The 21,195-nt window shown below is 43.7% G+C and overlaps 1 protein-coding gene across 1 annotated transcript in view; it reads right to left on the bottom strand.

The window, feature by feature from the left end:
* The window catches only part of CDK18 (cyclin dependent kinase 18), a 51,625-nt gene extending 39,588 nt beyond the window's left edge, over window positions 1–12,037 (bottom strand). Inside the window, exon 1 of the mRNA XM_031937232.1 lies at window positions 11,803–12,037. The gene's annotated coding sequence lies outside the window, so the exon portion shown is untranslated. The remainder of the gene's footprint in view (window positions 1–11,802) is intronic.
* Window positions 12,038–21,195: the final 9,158 nt, after the last annotated feature.

Genomic DNA, 21,195 nt, shown 5'->3' with positions numbered 1-21,195 from the left:
ATGAGATACTGTACTATATATAAAGTATTTAGTGTATGTAAAATAAAACAAAGTATTATATAAATTCAGGCTGCTATTTTCTTATATCACTATTAGCTTATACCTATTTTCCTACGGCTCTGCTCTTAGTACAGGTTCCACCAACTAGCATATAGCAAGAGCCTACTATACAAGCACTGGGTAATGAGAGATCAATGGAAAGTTTCCCATCACCCTTTGTCTAGGAAGATATGGAGTGACAATCATTAAGTCACCTTCTCCTTGGCCTTCCCTTTCCAAGGTAGAAGAATTCCAGTTCTGTTTGTCTTCTATGCAGGATAGTTTCCCATCCCCAAATCTCTCCCCACTGCCACTTTCAGTTGGGAGTCCCCATCTTGGGGAATAGTAACAGGGGTGGAAACAATGGGGTACAGAATCAAGAGTATTGGTTTTGCAGTCAGGGCAAAAATTTCACCTAGGTTCAAATCTCACCTCTGATGATGACTATTTGTTGGGAGGGAAGGAAGGAAGAGAGGGAGGAAGAAAAAAAGAAGGAAGGAAAAGGAGAAAGAGAAGGAAGGAAGGAAAAAGAGAAAGAAAATAAAGAAAGCAAGGAAGGAAGGAAAGAAGGAAGGATGGAAGGCTGGAAAGAAGGAAGGAAGGAAGGAAGGAAGGAAGGAAGGAAGGAAGGAAGGAAGGAAGGAAGGAAGGAAAGAGGAGAGAGAAAAAGGGAGGAAGGAAGAAAAAAGAAGGGAGAGGAAGGAAGGAGGGAGGGAGGGAGGAAGGAAGAAGGGAAGAAGGAAGGAAGGAAGGAAAGGAGAAAGAAAGAGAGAGGGAGGGAGGGAGAGAGGGAGGAAGAAAGGAAGAAGGAAGGAAAGGAAGGGAGGGAAAGTGGAAGAAGGAAGCAAAAAGGGAGAAGGAGGAAAGGAGGAAGAGAAGGAATTAGTAAGCAAACTACTTATTAAGTCCCTACTATATATCTGTAATTATGCTAAGCCTTTACAAATATTATCTCATCTGAGCATCACAAATAGGTGTTATTATAAAATCCATCTTACAGATAAAAAATGGAAGCAGATAGAAGTGTAGTGACTTTCACAGGGTCACATGGCTTGTGTCTGATCTAAGATTTGAATTCGGTCTTTCTGACTCCAGGCCTGATGCTCTGTGCACTGTGGAGCCACTTAGACATACGACTTGTTACTTAACACCCCTGAGTCTTTGCTCCCTCCTATTCAAAACAAGGGAATTACACAAGACAGGGCAGTTGGTCCAGTGCACAGAGTGCCAGCCTGAAGTCAGGATTCATCTTCCTGAATTCAACTCTAGCCTCAGACATTAGCTATATGACTCTGGGCAAGTCGCCTAACCCTTTTTGCCTCAGTTTCCTCATCTGTAAAATGAGGAAGAGAAGGAAATGGCAAACCACTTCTTGCTGAGAAAACCCAAATGGGTCATGAAGTCTGACATGACTGAACAACAACAGCAACAAAACAAGAAGGCCTCTGACGTCTCTTCCAGCTCTAGATCTATGATGCTAGTATTTCACGGCACCTTTTGTCACATTCCTATTTATACTCCCTTCCCACTCTTCCTCTTCCCCCCTCCTCCCCTCAGTCCGCAGGCCTCTTGCACGTCAATCCTGGATTCCTATAATAGCTTCCTCACTGACAGCTAGTCTTTCTCCTCCTGTCTTTCACACAATGTCAAACTGAACTTCCCAAAACACCGCCTTCATCATGTCCTCCCCAACAGTCTGCAATTGCTCCCTACTGCCTATCTGCCCAAATCGCACTTCTCTAAGGAATGCTCTCCCTCAGTGCTCCATGACCTTCCCTTCACATTCATCCTCTCCTCAAACCTTTCCAAAAAATCCCAGAATTGGAAAGAGTGGTAGAGATCATTGAGTCTAACTTTGTATAGCATTCATGACAAGTGCTCTCTAGCACTTGGGGATAGTTTCCCATCCCCAAATCTCTCCCCACTGCCAGAGACAGATGCTTTGATGATTTTCGGGGATCTTCCTTCTTTCTTCCTTTTTCTCTCTTTCTATCTTTTTTTCTGGCAAGGGCAGTTAAGTGACTTGACCAGAGTCATACAGTTTGTAGTCTCAAGTGGGGATTTGCCCTGATTCCAGGGCTGGTGCTCTATCCATTGTACTACCTTGCTGCTCTTTCCATCCCATTTCTGAATTTCCATTGCCACGTTCTCTTCTCTAGGCAGGAAGGAAGGATGCTTATGACGCTCCCCATGACTGGAAGACCTATCCCCACCTCACCCTCATCCACTTATCCAACTCCTATTCATTCTTTTAGAGGCCAAACTCCTCCACAATTGTCTCAGATCTCCTTTGACTTTCATCATACTGGCAGTATCACAGTTAAGCAAGTATTTGTCCCTTAAATGCTTTGGTGGGTTAGTTTTGTCTCCCCCCAAGAACCTGTGCTCCCTGAAGACAGGGTCTGCTTCCAACCCTCCTTTGTCATTCCCCTCTGCACCCAGCCTGGTGCTGGACTCATATCAGGAGCTCGATAATTACCTGATTAATATTGCAGGATCATTTGAGCTGAGGCATTGGGAAGAGAACTCTAAGATAATGACAAAGGAGCCTCGGACCGGGAGGGGGATGTCTGGGCTTCAGTGGTCTGACTGCACTCGGCTTTATTCTGCCTGATGTGAGGGGACGCTTTCTAGAGCAGAGGGCTCCTCCCTTGGATGGAACCTCAGCTATTCCAGAATCCTGGGGGAGATCCTGGAATGAACCGTTAGGGCTTTACGCCACCGTCTCTACAAAACTGTTCCTGCCCCCCAAGGAAGTGAACTCTCCTTCTTTTGAACCCATTCTCTCAACTCAGTACTTATCAGTCGACCATATATGAGCATCTAATGCCTCAATAGTTATTGGCTGTATGTCCCTAGGCCAGTTGGTACACTTTCTGTTAAAGAGGAATCACAATATGTGCAGTCCCCAACTGGCAGGGCAGTTATTAGAATCAACTAAGACATAGAGGGTGTGTGTCTGCTATTGTGTAATCCATATCACAATCATCTCCTTAGAGATAAAAGGCCCCTTAGGGGCCATCTGGTTCGAGCCCTTCACATTACAGCTGAGGAATCCGATGCTCACAGAGGCACAGGGCAATTTACCCCAAGGTCACACAGGTGCCAGGCGGTCAACAAGCAGTGCCCTGATTAAACTTGGTTCCTAGGAGCATAAATTTCGAAGTACAGCTGGGTAATTAATAATGATGGAGGAAATAATCTGAGCTACACAATTTATTAACAAAACATGCATAGCAAATGGGTCAGTAGAGTCCCCAGCCTGAAGATCCTTAAGAACAAAGTGAAGTAGATTTTTGTGTATTAAAAACAATTATTCAAAAAATTTGTTTGATTGCTTAGTCATGTTTGACTCTTCCTGACCCTATCTGGAGTTTTCTTGGCAAAGACACTGGAGTGGTTTGCCATTTTCTTCTCTAATTTATTTTATAAATGAGGAAACGGAGACAGAGTTAAAGTGACTTGCCTAGAGTCAAACAGATAGTAAGTATTTGAGGCTATAATTGGACAGAGGACCTTCTGACTCCAGGGCCAGTGTTCTAATCACTTTACCACCTAGCTGGCCCATTAATCAAATAAAGCCAATTTATTTAAAAAATATAATTACCCAGGATATAAAATTAGGTAATGTAATTTTTAACTGGAGAAAAGAGTAGGGACTTTCCAAGTTGCAAACAGGTGCAAATCCCTGAAATCAGATAAGGAGGTACCCCCTCCCCAAAGTGTCTGTACACAATCAAAGGAACATGGAAACAATAACCGACTGAACAGTATGGGCCCCTTTTCAGATAAGACATATGAGCTAACTGAGATGTACAATTATGAGAAAACTTACATCAGTGTTTGGATCTGGCTGGGATTTTGTTCAGCATAACCTGGGTTCTTGATCCAGGATCTCTAAGCAATTGGTAGAGGTGGTCCAGTTTCCCAGCAATGCAGGAGTAGATTCAAACAATGCAATAACATTTTCTCACAGGACAGAAATTGGATTAGACCCATAATTAAATCAAAAAAGGAACTGAGCTAGATCCAGAATTGAGTCACAAATTGGAGTCAGTGTGGTTCACTCAATTCCCACAATTCCCTTAGAAGGGACTTTGGAAGCCATCTAGTCCATCTCTTTTTACAGATGAGGAACTGAGACCAAGAGAGTGTGAGGGTTTAGTCCAAGATTGGGCAATTAAGAGCAGTGCTGAAATTCAAATTCAGGTTCTCTGATTCCAAATGCAATACTCCCTCCAGTGGACCTGACTGTCCCCTCCCATCTCTGAAAATGCCTCCACCCTAGCAGACACTTGATTACTGCCTCATTATGGTTTAGAGATGACCGTGGACTTTTGAAGAATCTGTCAGTGGAGATCTAAATGTGACAGGTCCTAACTAAGCAGGAAAGGCTAATCTGACCTCCATAGACCAGCATTGTTAGGTTCAGAGTTTTTTTGAGTTTTCATTACCAGGTTAGTTGCTGAGGGAGTTGGACACACTTTTTGACCACAATAATTCTTGAAGACTATCTTTTTCATTGTAGAGGGAGGCAGCGGTAGATAGTGATACACTCATGTTCTGTTTCTTCAATAAATTGTGAATGAGTCCAACTTTGTACTACTCATTGGGTAGGGTTCAAGATCATACAATCCACTGGGTAGGTTCAAGGTCATACAACCCATTGAGTAGGGTTCAAGATCATATAACCCACTGGGTAGGGGTCAAGGTCATATAACCCACTGGATAGGGTTCAAGGCCATACATCCCATTTGGGTAGGGTTCAAGGTCATACAACTAATTGAGTAGAGTTTGGATGCTCAGTCCAGGAGTATTTGCACTACAGGTCAGCTATGGGTAAAACAAAACCAGGGGAACCTATCTGGTTTTCTATATACTGATAGTCAACAACTCATCCAGATGCTCCCACTCTTTGAGGAAGGCGTAATACTAAGGTTTGACAATAGCTTAGAACATGGCGCCCACTCCAGACTCTAGTGCCAAGGACAGGCAGGGGTTCTTTAACACATAACTACTCCCAGCACCCCCTGGTTCCCTACCCCCCAATCCTGGCTTTATCATATCCTCTGCTGAGAAAACTGAGTTCAGGTGGTCCAGAAGTAGCTCTCATATCACTGATACTCTTAGGCACACAGTTTCCTGTATGGATCCTTCCCCTCTGAAGCAGGAGGATCCTGGGCACCTGATATCTAGGCAAACATTATCACTGTGGTCAAGGCAAAAAGGGAAAGAAGCCTTATTCAGTCTCAGTTCTAACATCTGTAAAATGGGAACGATAATAGCATCTACAGGACATTGTGATTGCTTGTTCACATCTGACAGTGCTGTCGAGAGGATTAAATAACTTAGGGAAAGCATTGTAAAGCCACTAAAAAAATGTTAACTACTATTTACCTAAATACTTACATGTTATCTGTAAGCTCCTTGAGGGCAGGATGTTTTTGATTTTCTTTGTACCTCCAGAATTTAGCACAGTAATTGGCACTTAATTTGACATGACTTAATCCCATCTCTCCCCTACAGCCTGCAATTGCTTCCTATTACCTATGCCCATCAAATTCGGGTTTCTCTAAGGAGTAATCTCTCCTGATCCTGAGTAACTAGGACATCCAATGCCTTTGCTTGGAAGAAAAGCTTCTTCCTGATGGGTGGGCAGGGGTCTGCTCTGTGCCCAGCGGAAAAAGGCAGAATGGGCTCGCCCACCACCACTATCTTGTTCTGCCAAGGGAAAGAAGGGGGTGCACCCAGGGGACAATAGACGGAAAATGGGGAACTGAATTGCCAGCACTTACAACAGCAACAATAATAACATCTGACCCTCTTAGAGCTCTTTATGGTACACATGTGGCTTTCAGTACCAATGACCTGACCAGGTTATTACAAGTTTCATTGGTGCCTATTGTACAGATGAGGAAAATGGGGATTAAACAGGAGAAGTCGGTTACCTATGGGAACTTGGCTGGAATGACTAGAACTGCTCTGGGTTTCACTGCCCCTTCTACTTTGCCAAGCTGTCTCCACAAGACCTTGCAACAGCTTTGGTAAAACTTGGGGCTGTGGAATGAGGGATTGATGAAATCAAAATTCACAATTGGGGTGAAGATCTGATATTCCATAAGAACCTTCATTTAGGGCAAATTAAAACATAGTATATTTAGCTAGAGCCTATTAGACTGCTCCTACCTGATTCTCTGGAGAGAAAGCCTATCTCCATTGCCAAAACTGACCAGAAGAGCACCAACAATGGTCCCTCAGGGGCTGTCTACTCTATTTTCCTGCTTCAGGGCAGAATTCTCTCTCTCCAGTGTTTATGGAGATCTTAACTGCTCAGAAAGACCTCAGAGAAGGGGATTCCAATCTCTCATTCACTCATTCATTAATTCAATTGTTTATTAAGTACCTAATGTATACAAAGCACTATTACAGCTTCTGGATAGAATTCTACCTCTTCTAGTTCTGAGAGTTTATGGAAGTCTTACCTACTAAGAAAGACCTCAGAGAAGGGGATTCTACTCTCTCATTCACTCATTCATTAATTTAATTGTTTATTAAGTACCTAATGTATACAAAGCACTATTACAGCTTCTGGATAGAATTCTACCTCTTCTAGTTCTGAGAGTTTAGGGAAATCTTACCTACTAAGAAAGAGCTTAGAGAAGGGGATTCTACTCTCTCATTCACTCATTCATTAATTTAATTGTTTATTAAGTACCTAATGTATACAAAGCACTATTACAGCTTCTGGATAGAATTCTACCTCTTCTAGTTCTGAGAGTTTAGGGAAATCTTACCTACTAAGAAAGAGCTTAGAGAAGGGGATTCTACTCTCTCATTCACTCATTCATTAATTCAATTATTTATTAAGCATCTAATGTATACAAAGCACTATCTAGCTTCTGAGTAGAATTCTTCCTCTCCTAGTTCAGAATGTTTATTGGGAGCCTTATCTACTAAGAGAAAGAAGATTCTACTCTTTAATTCACTCATTCATTAATTCAATTATTAATTAAGCACCTAATACATTTTTGTACATACATACAAAGCACTGTGACAGGTACTACAGTTCTACAAAGAAAACAAAACATAGCCCCAGTTTCCATTAAGTTTCTTTTATAATCAGTCAACCAGCATTTATTAAGTGCCTACTATGTGCCAAGAAAAGCTGCAAAAAGAAAATGAAACTGTTTCTGCCTTCAAAGAACTTTAATTCTTTTGAAACAACATGCAGGTAAATAAGCATATATATCATATATACAAAAGATTCATAAATGCTTGAGCATGTGCCAAGACTGTGCTACCAGGAAGTAGTTTTTCCTGTGTCCCCTCCATTTCTCCTTCAGAGCAGGGAGTACTGGGGTCTATTTTTGTCCATGGCTATATCACTGCTCTGCTTCTCTCTTTCTCCTTTGACCCTGAGCAGAGGAGACTTTGAGAACAGATGGATTTTCTTTCAATCAGGAGGTTCGGTTGCTTCCTGTCTTCCCAGAGTGGTGCCCTCGTCTAATTCACCACCTCCCTACCTAATCCAGCAATGAACTCCGTGGCCATCTGTGGGAAGTGATCATAAAAGTCTAGGGACTTCTATTTCCCCAACTATAAAATGCTAGGATTGATGTAGTGTTGTGGAATGGATGCTGGCTTTGGAACCAGAAGACCTCACTCCTAATTCTAGCCCTGGTTCAAATTTCAACACTAAGACTTGATCTTGGATAATCTGTATCACTTCTCAGGGTTAAAGTGATCATAAAGTCTAGGGACTTCCGTTTCCCCAGATATAAAATGCTAGGGTTGATGCAGTGCTATGGAAAGGATGCTGGATTTGGAACCAGAAGATCACACCCCTGATTCTAGCTCTGGTTCAGATTTCAACGCTAAGACTTGACCTTGGATAATCTATACCACTTCTCTGGATCTCAGTCTCCTCATTTACAAAAATTAAGTGATTAGTAGACTAGATAGCCTCCAAAGTCGCTTTTAGGTCTAAATCCATGACCTTGTGCCTAGATAATAAGGACTGTTTGAACAATGTTTCAAAGTTTGCAAAATTTTTGGTCTTTTATCTCATTTGACCCTCATAACAACCTTGTGAGTCTGGTACCACAGGTATTCCACTGAGGAAACTGAGGCTCAGAAAGATGATGTGCCCAGACTGTGGTCAGTCAGGGGCAAGGGCAGAATTCCCTACTCCCAACCTAGGAAGTCTATTCCTGTTTACCCTTCTATCAGATTGCCTTACTTGGATAATCTCTATGGTCCTCTAATATTTTATGAGACTAAACTAACCCTTTCTGCATGGCTTGATTCTGAGATCTAAGCTTAAGCTTAGAGAGGAGGGAGGGAGGGAAGGAAGGAGAAAAGCTGACCTCTCTCTGTCCCCTCCCCTTGGACATGTGAAAATGCCCACTCAGCAGGTACTGTCAGAAGGGCACAGGGTCCAGGTTTGGGGGAGTCGGGCAAAAGGCAGGGAAAAGGAGAGAAAAGGTCAAAGCAGGACATTGTGTATGAGGCACAGTGTGTGAATGGGAGGGGTGTTATGGGGAGAGAGTCTGGCATGACTGTGTCCTAAAGGACCAAAGCTAATCACCCAGGTCTGGAGCAGAGCCCACTCCAGAACAGTCCAGAACAGAACAGTGGCTGTAATTAATTAAGAATTGGGGGAGGCATTTTACCCTGCAGGGACAGTTTTAGAAAAATCCTTTTGAATCCCCCCCACCCACTTATACACCCATTATATCAACAGTACTTATTAGTCCCTCTGGCTAACAAGTTAGTTAGTGCCCCTTTCTGACTCCAAGCCTGGTTTCTTCCTCGTTCTCTGGGCTGCACCCCCTTCTTTCCCTTCACATAATAAGAAAGATAGTCACCTAGTAGTTCACCTGGAGATGGTGGGCGAGCCTGTTCCTGCCTTCCTCTGCCTGGCCAGGCACAGAGCAGACCCCTGCCCACCAATCAGAAAGAAGCTTTCTTTCCAAACAAAAGCATTCAATGTCCAAGGTCTTTCTTCTGCCCTGGAGGGCCCAAGCATGGGTTAGGAAAATCAGAGGGGGAAATGAGTGCTGGGAGTACCCCCATTGAGACCGGAAGTCCCGAAGAAGGGAAGGTGACTGGGGCAATGGTAGGGGCTGAGTTTTGGTGTTGTTTTTTTAAACCAGGAGTTTAGAAAACCTTTTCCTTAAGAGGGGGCAGAGGGCAGCAGAGAACAGAGTCCCTGGAACTGTAGAGGAAATAAATGCAACCTTAAAAGGCAGCTCTGTCTCATCCCAGTCCGAGTGGGAGACTCCCAGGCAAGAAACCTGACCCCGGCAGGAGATCGGCTGCAAAGACCTATCTGCTTCCCAAACCCCCCCTTCTCGATTCTGAGCGGTACCAAAGGACTAAGAACTTCATCCTTCCGTTTCCTCCCCTAGTTCCATCCCTGCCTTCCCTGGGGGTCCTAGTGCAAAGATAATCCTCCAGTATTAAAGCTGGATGGAATCATAGAGACCACCTAGCCCCTACCCTTATCTTATGGATAAAGATGAAGTGATTTGTCTAAGTCCAATTTGTTTCTGAAAATCCAGAGGGACCTGGGATGAATCAAAACTTCGATAAACAGGCCAGGGGAGAGGGATGTCTACTTAACTAGACATCCAGGGAATACAGAGACTCTTACCTAGGCTAATACCGTGATGAAAGGGCTTTGTATGTCAACGCCTTAATCACAGCCCGTTAGAGGAGCAACAAAGACAGCCTGAAGAAGCCAGAGCAAGAACTGAACTCAATATATTTTTAGTGCTGGAAAGTAACCCTCTTTCTAGGCAACAGAAGAAAGTTTTAAGGATCAGAATGGGACTCAGACATGACTTTCCCATCCCAAACACACAAGCAAAGAGGTGCTGAGATGTTCTCTGTCTCAACCCTAAGTTCATCTTCCCAGCCCCATCTTATAGGGATAATGGAATAATTGTGTAATTCCCTCTTTGGATCACAGATTTAGATTTAAAATCCCTGCAAGGGACTTTATAAGTCATCCAGTGCAACTCCCTCTTCTTACAGAGAATTACCTAATTCCCCTCTCTCAAAATATCCATTTCAGCCCCAGTCAACTAGTACTTCCCTTGATCAATCTCTTACTGGCCCTTGGTTCTGCTTTCTCAGATCACTCTAATGGAATGTATAAATACTCAGAGTGCTTGGAGGGGGAGGGGAAGGGACAGGAAATCTCACGAGGAGCTGACACAGGATGGACAGGGCAAGGTGTCAATGAGTCACAGAGCCAGGGCCTGCTGTCAAGGAACCATGGAGGGCCAGAGGAACTTGAGGCTAGGGAGAGGGATAGTCATTGAGAACTGGCCCCAGTGAGACCTTTTCTGCCCAAGATCAGGGTGGGGCTGACCTCTCCTCCACCCAATACTGCTCTTAGAACTCTTCTACATAACAATTAATTGCACAAATTAGGTATGATTGATCACTGGATCATGAATCCTTAGCTATGCAGACCCCTTTCCCATTTCCCCTTCTCCATCAGCACAGTGCTCATCCAGAGGCCTGGGTATCTAGAGATCGCATAGAGGAAACCAGAAAGAGGCTGTAAAGAAGGGCTTTCCCTCCAGTGTGGGATTTCAGTTATAACATCACCTTCTCTGATCAGTTCCCGCCACCAGATCACCCCCCTGGGACAAGGAAGACTTTTCTCCCACCCCCTGACAGAGGAGAAGGCTCTCCTCTCAGGGGTTTCAAACAGAAGTGATTCACCTCTGATTCTTAACTTATCTTCCCACCCCACTCCTCACACATTCAGTCCTAATCCTTGTGGACTCAGAATCCCTAACCGCACATTTCTCTAGGAACCAACCCCCACCCCCAAGACACTTCCAGCCCCTAACACAGAGCCTTCGCCTGCTGGCTGGAGGTGAGAAGTGGGGTACTCATGCAGCTGTCTACCCCAGACCCTCCATCCTTTTCCCACACTACCAGCAGACATTCCCTGAGGAAGAATAGCCCACCAACTCTCACAAGTCTTGCCCTTGGGCTCTGGACTAAGTTCAGCCACAAAACGCAGGAAGGTAAACATATGGGCAATCCCCAAAGCCTTTGCCTCCCCCTCCAGCAATATTTCATTGCCTCCATCACACATCCTCAGTCCCTCAAGGCTCAGACGGAGCATTTGGTCAGAGCTCAGGCCTTGGGCTCTCTTCTGTATGACTCTCCAGTCCAAATGCCTGAGTCTCTTGGGTTCATAAAGAGACCCCTGACCCAAAATCCTTTTCCATTAGAAGGACGATTAAAGCTTGTTGAGAAGAGCTTTAAAAAGCAACAACAAACTTTGCTTTGTGGGGTGGTGACGAGAGTCCAAGGGCTACTAAATTGACCCGGATACCTGAGTCCGATTGCAGAATCCTTGAATGGAGGTTAGGAGCAATGGGGGGGGGGGGGGGGGGGGGGGGGGGGGGTCGAGAAAAGGGGGGTGGAGGTATCTGAATGTGAGAAAATGTCCCAGCTCTTACTCCTGATCACCTGGAATTTGGTGCTTTCCGGCGGCGCCCCTTGCCTCCCCTCCAAAAATGCCACACACAGAGTACGTCTCAGCTTCTCCTTCCACCCCCCGCCCCAGGGCAGAGAGCAGCGCGGCCCCTTTAAGAGTTTCTCCGCTGTACCTTGCTCCGTTTACACGACGGGCAGTACCCCCTCCTTCCCCTGCAAACATTCCCCTACCCTACCCCCAGTGCACCCCGGGCCGGCGAGCCGGACCCACCGCGCAGCTCGCAGGGCAGGACTCACCGCTGGGCGCCCCGGCTCCGGCTTCGGATCCCTGCCCGGGGTGGGTGGAAGATGGGAGGAGGTCCGAGGAACTCAGTGCCCTGCGCCCTGCTGCTCTCCCCGCCCTGGCACGGCTACTGCTTCCCCAGCTCAGGAAAGGTGAGCAGCTCCCGAGAGAAGCTGCAACCTGAGCCGGAGGGGGAGGAGGGAAGGAAAGAGGGAGGGAAAGGGGACGGTCGGGAAGGGGAGGAGGAAAGGAAAAAGCCCAGCCCCCGGCCGGAGTTTTTCCACTTGTCCAAATTGACTCCACCCCCTACCCAACCTCCTCCCAGCTCTGCCCTCCTTCGCTGCCAATCCCCAGGGCCAGCTCTGCCCAGGTGCCCACCCCCTCCTTCCAGCTCGGAGAGCTCCGAGACCGCAGCGAGCCTTAAAGATCATGTGGTCCAGCTTCGTTTACCAGAAAACGGAAAATTATTTACCCAGAGTCACACTGTGGAAGGCAGGGCTGGGATTCGAATCCAGCACCTTGCCTGCACCATGCTGTTGCCTCTCAAGGACTTCTGAAATAGGTGGCCCCTGTTACGTCCCCATTCCCGATTCCCTTCTCCTTGCAGTGTTGCTCAGCCCGGTCCACCCCAGCCAGAGAGGTATCGGCGTGAGGGAGGGTTTGGCTGGAATGTCTTGTTGCTTCTAGTTTTCCCATCCATCAGTTCTCCCCCAGCCCAGCTGAGCCAGCCACTTTAGTGCGGAGGAATGCTTCTGCTCCACTGCATTCAAATAGCAGAGAATATTTAACATCATAATTTTTATAATTTAATAATGTTTGCAAAAATTACCCCATTTATCTTCACAAGATCTTCACGATAACTCTGAGAGGTAGATGCTATTATTCTTCCCACTTTACAGATGAGGAAACTGAGGCAACAGAAGAAGTGACTTGTGTCTGAGGTTGCATAGAAATTCATATCTTTCCTACTCTAGAACTGGTACTGTATCCATACTTACTATAGCTAGTATTTAAGCTGAGATCTTGACTCCAGTTCCAGACTTCTATCCGCTTCTGACTAACTGCCAACCAGGAAAATTATAAACTTGAAAATCGGTTTATTGTGTTCAGCTGTGTGATGGCCCCATTCCCTGGGGTTTTCTTGGCAGAGATACTGGAGTGGTTTGCCATTTTTTTTCCCTCCAGCTCATTTTACAGATGAGAGAACTGAGCCAAATAGGGGTAAATGACTTGCCCAAAGTCACACAGTTTATAAGTGTCTGAGGCCAAATCTGAACACAGGAAGATGAATCTTTTAGATGCTAGACCAGAAACTCTTTTTGTTTTTGTTTTTGTTTTTGTTTTTTTACTTTGACACCTAGCTGCCCCCAGAAACCAGTGGCCTGGGTTCAAATTCTGCTTCAGATAATTCTTGCTATAGGATAATGAGCAAATCACGACCTTTCAGAGTCTTGGTTTCTTTATTTATAAGATGAGGATGATCCTATTTACTACTACCGATTAACAGAGTTTTTGTGAGCATTATATTCTTTTTTTTTTCTTGCCTAAAATCAGACAGTAAGTGTCTGAGGTTGCATAGAAATTCATATCTTCCCTACTCTAGGACTGGTACTGTATCCATGTGCCACCTAGCTGCCCCAAGTGAGCAATATATTCTGCAAACCTTAAAGGAATATATAAATTGAGTGATTATTAATGAAGAGAAAATCAATTTATCTTTCACATTAAGGACAGCAGAACAAGTGAACTAATGTAGGAAGATGAAAAATTATATCACAAATCTGGTCATGTTTTAGTACTGGTTCTTTTTTTAATTTGTGTGAAAGGAAGAAATTATCATCATCTGGTCAGATGAAAGTTGACATTGAGGACTAGGTGGCCTCTGCCCCTGCCCCAGTAGGGGGTTGACTCTTGTAATCTAAGGGTTATAACTAGAAGGAATTTCCTCCAGAAGGGTCTACAATGTAATGGTTGTTCCCGACAATGACTTTGTCCAATAGTTGCTGAGACCCAATTATTCCTTTGGTGTCAATAATAATAGGAAGCAATGGTCTTGTTGTTTGTACTCTGCTCCTGTTAGACTGATCTCAGAGATTTTCTTTAATTCTGGGTACCACACTTTCAGGACAGACATCAGCTGAATTCTGGACAGAGGATGATCAGAATCCTCTGATCATATGGTATATGTTATACTATATACCATAAGACATGTCCATGCACAAATCACAATTTTAAAATACTTGAGAGCTCAATGATCAATTATGATTCCAGGGGACTAGTGATGAAAAATACTACTCAAATCCTGACAGAGAAATTTCACTGTCATGCCACCTGTGGATCTAAGGGAAATGTCAGTATTTGGTTAGAAAAGAGAAGATTCAGGGGACCAAAGAGGTTAGACTGGTTCTGTTTGGACCTAGAGAGGAGAACTTGTAGTAGTGGGGTGCAAAGCAAATTCAGTTTCTCTCTCTCTCTTTCTCTCTCTCTCTCTCTCTCTCTCTCTCTCTCTCTCTGTCTCTCTCTCTCCATATATATCTATATTTTTTTCTTGTTTGTACATATTTTGTTTATTTGTCTGTCCAGTGGAGTATAGCAAGCTCCTTGAGGGCAGGTATCATTTTTGCTTTTTTTGTATCCCCAGCACTTAGTACAATTTCTGACACATAGTGGGTACTTAATAAATGTTTGTTGACTGACTAATTTCATGTAAGAAAATACAATCAGAATTCTACAAATGTAGAATGGGTTGGTCCTCATCTGGACATCTTCAAGCAAAGGCTGAATGACCCTTTATCAGGTATGTTGGAGAAGGAATTTTTTTTCAGATATGAATTGGACTACTTGGCCATTGAAAACCTGGCTTACTCTGAGATTCTGTATTTCTTAGGGGTATCATAGTATTGAAAAAAAATTAATTCTAGGCTCAGGGACAGGAACCTACATCTGAATTCTGGCTCTTACACAGTAAGTAGGAAAGAATGAAGGAAACAATTACTTATTAAGCACTTACCAAGTGCCAGGTACTGAGCTAAGCTTACTTAGTAAGATCAATAAGCAAAAATCCTGGCCAAATCACTTAATAATAATAACAGATGACATTTACATAGTGTTATGAGGTTTGCCAAGGATTTTACATATGTCATCCGACTTAACTTTTAAAACAACCCTGTTTTGACCTACTATATCAGGTTGACCATCCACGGTGGCCAAGTCTTGGTTTCGCTATCTCTACAACAGATAAATAATACAAAAAAGAAATATAACAGATGTTGGCAGTGCTGTAGAAAAAGAGACACATTGATGCCCTGTTGGTGAAGCTGTGAATTGGTCCAGTCATTCTGAAGAGATCATTTGAAATCATGCCCACAGAGTTACTAAACTGTGCATAGTCATTGACCCAGAAATACTGCTACTAGTTCTATATGCCAAGGACATCAAAAAAAAAGGAAAAAGTCTTATATGTACAAATATATTTATGGAAGCTCTTTTTATTGTAGCAAAGAACCAGAAACTAAGGAGGAATGTCCATCAATTGGAAAATGCCTATACAAATTACAGTATGTGAATGTACTGGAATTTTATTGTGTTGTAGAACTGAAAAAAAAAAGTCAGTTTCAAAGAAACTTGGGAAGAATTGTATGGACTGATGCAAGATGAAGTGAGCAGAACCAAGAGAGTAATTTATACTATGTAACATAATCATTGTAAGACACATCCATACACAAATCACAATTTTAAAATACTAGAGAGCTCAATGATTAACTATGATTCCAGAGGACTAGTGATGCAAAATGCTATTCAAATCCTGACAGATAAGTGATAGACTAAATACTCAAAATAAAATACATTTTTGGACTTTGTTAGTGTGATATTTGTTTTGCTTAATTCTGTTTATTTGTTATAAGGAGCTTATTTTCCACTTTTCTTTTTTGACAAGAGGGAGATGGAAAGAAAAAAAAAGAAATGCCTAATGATTTTTTAAAATGAAAAAATAAATGTAATATATGGTACATTTAATTTATATGTAAATGAATTATGATCACAGCTGACATTAACATAGTATTGTTGTTGCTTTTCCTTTGTTCTCAAAGAGGACCATGACATCAGACAAGAGATGCTATGAAATGCAAATGAGTTGGATTTTTTTAATTGAAGCTTTTTATTTTCAAAACATATGCAAGGTTAGTTTTTCACCATTGACTCTTGGGAAACCTAGATGGCAAGTAATCTAATAAATGTTAAATATGGTAAAATATATGTAAATCCAATATAGCATACATATTTATACAATTATCTTGCTGCACAAGAAAATCAGATCAAAAAGGAAAAAAAAATGAGAAAATAAAATTCAAGCAAACAACAACAAAAGAAGTAAAAATGCCATGTTGTGATCCACTCTCAGTTCCCACAGACCTCTCTCTGGGTGCAGATGGCTCTCTTCATCACAAGATCATTGAAACTGGCCTGAATCACCTCACTGTTGAGAAGAGCCACATCCATCAGAATTGATGATCAAAGTATAATCTTACTGTTGCCATAAATAATGATCTCTTGGTTCTGCTCATTTCACTTAGCATAGGTTCATATAAGTCTCTCCATGTTTTTTTCTGACATCATCCTGCTGGTCGTTTCTTACAGAACAATAATATTCCATAACATTCATATACCATAATTTATTCAGCCATTCTCCAACTGATGGGCATCCACTCAGTTTCCAGTTTCTGGCCACTACAAAGAGACCTGCCACAAACGCTTTTGCACATGTGGGTCCCTTTCCCTCCTTTAAGATCTCTTTGGGATGTAAGCCCAGTACAAACACTGCTGGATCAAAGGGTATGCACAGTTTGGTAACTTTTTGAGCATAGTTCCAAACTGCTCTCCAGAATGCCTGGATCTGTTCACAATAAGTGAGTTAGATTTAAGTGAAGGAGGGCTATGCACAATCACCAGCCTCACTTTTTCCTCTGTTGACATCTGGATCAGTGTCCAAATATAGATTGGAAAGACTGAAGAAGGTTTTTATAAAGTTAATGTTACATAATGTCTACAGGGTTGATCTTGAAGCCTGGAAGACCTGACTTCTAATTCTACCTTTTAACGCTTACTGGCTGTGTGAGCCAGGATAAGTGACATGACCTCTCAGAACTCTCAGGAGACTCTCTAAGATCATATCTGATCTTTATAGAAAAAGGAAATTCTTCCCCTGGCATTTCCTTTACCATTGAAATCATAGATCTAATCAAAATGTACATATTTTGTGCTGTACTTAAATTGCCTCATTTGCTCCTCACAGCAACATTGCCTCAATTCTGAAGAACTGAGATGTGGACCATTTATTCAAGGAGGGGAGTGGGGGGAGATGAAAGTGACCAGGAAAGGGGGAATGAGGGGTTGTCTTGGAAAAGATGTTGGGAATGGATTTATTTTCTCCCAGGAAGCTATGAGCTTGAGATACATTATGAAGATTGGAAACTCTCATCTTCTCATTCTCCAGGAAAGGTATATACTTATATCCAACAGAAGCTAGTGAAAGAACAGCAGGAAAATGGGGGGAAGATGTATGTGTAGGGGGGAGGAGGGAAGCCTAGGGGAATATTCAAAGAAGGACCTCTCCACTCTGCTTTCATTTTGAGTTTTTGTATATTTAGAGCACGCAGATTTCCCCAGCACAGACGCTTTATATAAAAATAAAGGCGATAAGCAAAGCTGAAGTGTCAGGATGCTAATGACTCCAGCAGGTTCCCAGGGAGGAGGGGCCTGGGCCCTGGTTCTGCCTGGGCAATTCATAGGCAGATAACTGAAAAAGGTGATAGGATATAAAGATGTGGGGAGAGCCTCTTTTGGGAAGAGATGAGGTCTGCTCAAAAAATAAATCCTGCCTACTATGGGGAGAAGGTTAGGTAAAATGGAGCAGAACTTAAGCCATGGCAAAGGGAAGAAGGACAGAGCTCAGGTTACCCATAAATTTGAGCCCAGAAATTCAAGTAATTGTGCACAAAGCCTGAAGAAGGCCAGGGAAGGTCAGGAAAGGCCTTATGTTCTGGGTGGCACCTGATCTGGGCTTTCAAGGAAACTAGAGATTCTAAGAGGCAGAGGTGAGCAAAGAGGGCATTTGAGGCATAGGGGACAGCTTTCAAAAAGGAGTAGAACGGGGAAAAAAGCATGAAAATGTTTGTCCATGTTTGAGGAACAGCAAGGAAACTAGTTTGGCTAATCCAAGAGCACATGACACAAGTGATATCTAATAAACCTAAAGGTAAACATTTATTAAGCTCCACTGTATAAGGGATGTGAAGTTAATAATTCACCTCTAGTATACTTTCTTTTCTCACATTAGACTTGAGAGGTAGATGATACAGGTATTATTATTATTCCCATTTCCCCCCTCATATTTTTTTCTAATATACTGTACTGTTTCTCATACAGTACAGTTCTTACCTTTCTAGAATTTAATTTAAACCTGTCTATATAGGACTGGTCATAAGACCTATAGCTAGATGAAAGCTTAGGGATGCCTTTAATCCAATATATTCACTTTACAGAGTAGTAAACTGAGGCACACAGAGTGGGAGGCAAATAGTAGAGCTGGGATTTGAAGCCAGGTCCTGTGATTTCTCATTTTTACCATATATGTGAGTTGGAATCTCATACTTGTTGAAGTATAGTCTTTAGGCTAAAGCTACACAGCTTGAAGGGCCTCTTCTTTCCATCCTTTGGGTCTTTGTCCCCCATTCATAGGAGAGTGAAGATAACAAGCACATTACTAATGGTAGAAAATCTGTCTTCCTTAGAGTCTGCAGGATACTTCTGTCTCATAGGTAGGACTGGAAGACTGGAGGTTGGCCCAAAGCTCCCAGTTGATGGAAGAGGGCTCTGGATGCTCTGAATCTCAACCATGGGAATTCCTTTACATTCTAGAGCTAGGAGTGAAAGGGCTAGAAAGGGACAGATAGACTAATGGAGGCTAGAATACTGGATGCTCTATGAGACAGATGTGTATGTTTATACAATGGATTTGCAATGCTTCCAAATGCCCATATCTCTGAGCCTTGGGCTCTTTGTTTCACTGGGCACCCAACACTCAAATTGTGTGTGTGTGTGTGTGTGTGTGTGTGTGTGTGTGTGTGTAACTTATACCTCTATGTATACCATTGCCCAAGCCTAGCTCTACATTTCCTCTCCAGACACAAAGGAACCTCTTCTCTGAAGGAGAGCTGCACTCCTTACAATCCACTTCCCCTACTCTGCAGATGTTTCCCACCAGCCAGGAAACCTGGCTCATTACCCTACAATTCCAAAACAAGGGGAGAGAAGGAACTCCTGAACATCTCTCATTCAGCTCAGTTACTTCTGGTGCCCCAGTCCTCCATATCCCATTCACAGAGAGGCTTCTGGGCAGATGCTAAGTATGGGGGTGGGGGTGGGGTCAGGGGAGGACACATAGAGCTTCTGCAGTCTTTTCTTCCCCTCACATCCAATTCTAGAGGGGTATGGGAGGTGGAGGCTCTTGTAATTCCCCAGCCCCAGTGCTGAGATAGAAAGAGATCTGAGCAGCATGACAATCTCAGCCAAGAGCCCCAGGGACTAGCTGGGGATGCTCTCCTCAACAGCAATACAGACCTTTCCTCCTCCCCCGTTCAACTTCTCCCCCGCTCGGCTCCCAGTAACATGCCTGCTGCTCTGCAGATTGGACAGGCATCCCTGGCCCCTGGCGGGATCTGTGGGGGAGCTGGAAACAGTCTCCCTCCTTGGCTGTGTGGGCAGCAGAGGAGAGTAGCGCCTTAAAAACCCAAGCAAAACTCAAGCCAGACACATTCCTCTCCCCTGCCCCCACAGATGATCCAAGACATAAATCAAGGAAACTGAGGGGCTTCCCCCTTTCAGCCTATTATCACATGGCCCTGATGGAGACCAGGGAAACTCCTTAGCTTAAAAAGGCCGAGGTCTCCCCTTGCACCAGAGTCATCTCCAGTCATCCTCATCCAGAGCTGCCCACTGAACCCAGATGTCTCTGGAACCTGGTGACCCAGCCCTCCCTCCCTCCAATCCCAAATCACTTGCGAGTCGTAGTCTCATCTTCCTGATGCAACAATCAGCAGCAACATGCTCCTGTGTCCTAAGGAACAGCTGGGTAAGGTCACTGTGGGCTTGCGTGGTGTCCTGGAAGCAGCAGTGAATCTGGAACTGGAGATCAGGAGTTCAAACCTTAATTCTGCTCCTTACTCCTTGTCAACACTTCCCTTTCCAAGGTCTCAGTTCCCTCTCTGCTGGATGACAATATGAGGCCAGATGATCTCTAAGCTCCCTGCTAGCCATGCCTGGTCAGCGAAGGTCATCTCAGGCTGGCCGGAGTCAGATGATCCTCTTGGCCAACAAGGGCTGCCTTTTCCTTAGTCCGTGTTACATGGGAGCTGATGAATGATGCTAAGATCCTTGTCATTGATGTCACAGCCTTAGTTCCTGTGGTGAGAAGGACAAATAAATGCAGCTAACATGTATTTACCTGCAAGGCAAGGCTGTTCACAATAAGGAGCATGAGAAATCCACTCACTAAACCTCCCCACTTCCAATATGTGGTCCTTGAGACCACTTCACATGGGATAAGGGCCGTTTGTCAGAGGGGCAGATTGAGCATATAAACACAACCATCCAATCACAGACCTGTTCTCCCTAGCAACCAGCAGAAGCCATTGACCCCCACCCCCCAACACACTCCTCTCTAGTAGTACTCTCTTATATTGCCTGAGCTTTTTGCTTCTCCATGACAACAGAGGCCTGGCAAATGGGAAATTTGTCCTTAGTAACAGGGCCAAAAACCAGGGAAAGGACTAGGGATCTATGGGGCACAGAAAGAGTTTTGAAGCCAGGAAACTGAGAGAACTATCACCTTGAGTCCATGTCAAAATCCTGAGCCTTAGTTCTTCTCTCTGTTTAATAGATATTTTCACTACTTGGTTGGTAATAGTTTATGGAAGAAATAATTCAAGGGCCTTTGGGATCACTGAGGGAGGTAGAGGTGGTTGAATGGGACAGAGAGTGTCCTGAATGACTGGGAATCCTATCAAATAATCCAGCTCCAGAGTACAGGTATATCTTTGCATATATGAGATGTACTATGAGACTAGTTTCCCTGTACATCTAAAACAAAAGCAAACACAGCAAAAAATAATCAGAGCTGCTTTGGAACCATAACAAGAGGGGGGGGGGTCTAGTTGTGTCAAGTCAGCTTGCATTTAAGTGCCTACTGTGTACCAGGTATTGTGTTAAGCACAGAGGATAGCCAAAACAACACATCAAGGAGCTCACAGTCTAATGGGCACAAATAGCCATGTATAAACACATCCTATACAGGAGACATTGGAGATAATCTTAGAGGGAATGCACTAGAATTAGGGGGGATTTGAGGA

Source organism: Sarcophilus harrisii, chromosome 4 (genome assembly GCF_902635505.1).
Source record: "Sarcophilus harrisii chromosome 4, mSarHar1.11, whole genome shotgun sequence".
Classification (NCBI taxonomy): domain Eukaryota; kingdom Metazoa; phylum Chordata; class Mammalia; order Dasyuromorphia; family Dasyuridae; genus Sarcophilus; species Sarcophilus harrisii.
The sequence above is the reverse complement of the archived record's forward strand: the minus strand, read 5'-3'. Positions and strand labels throughout refer to the sequence as shown.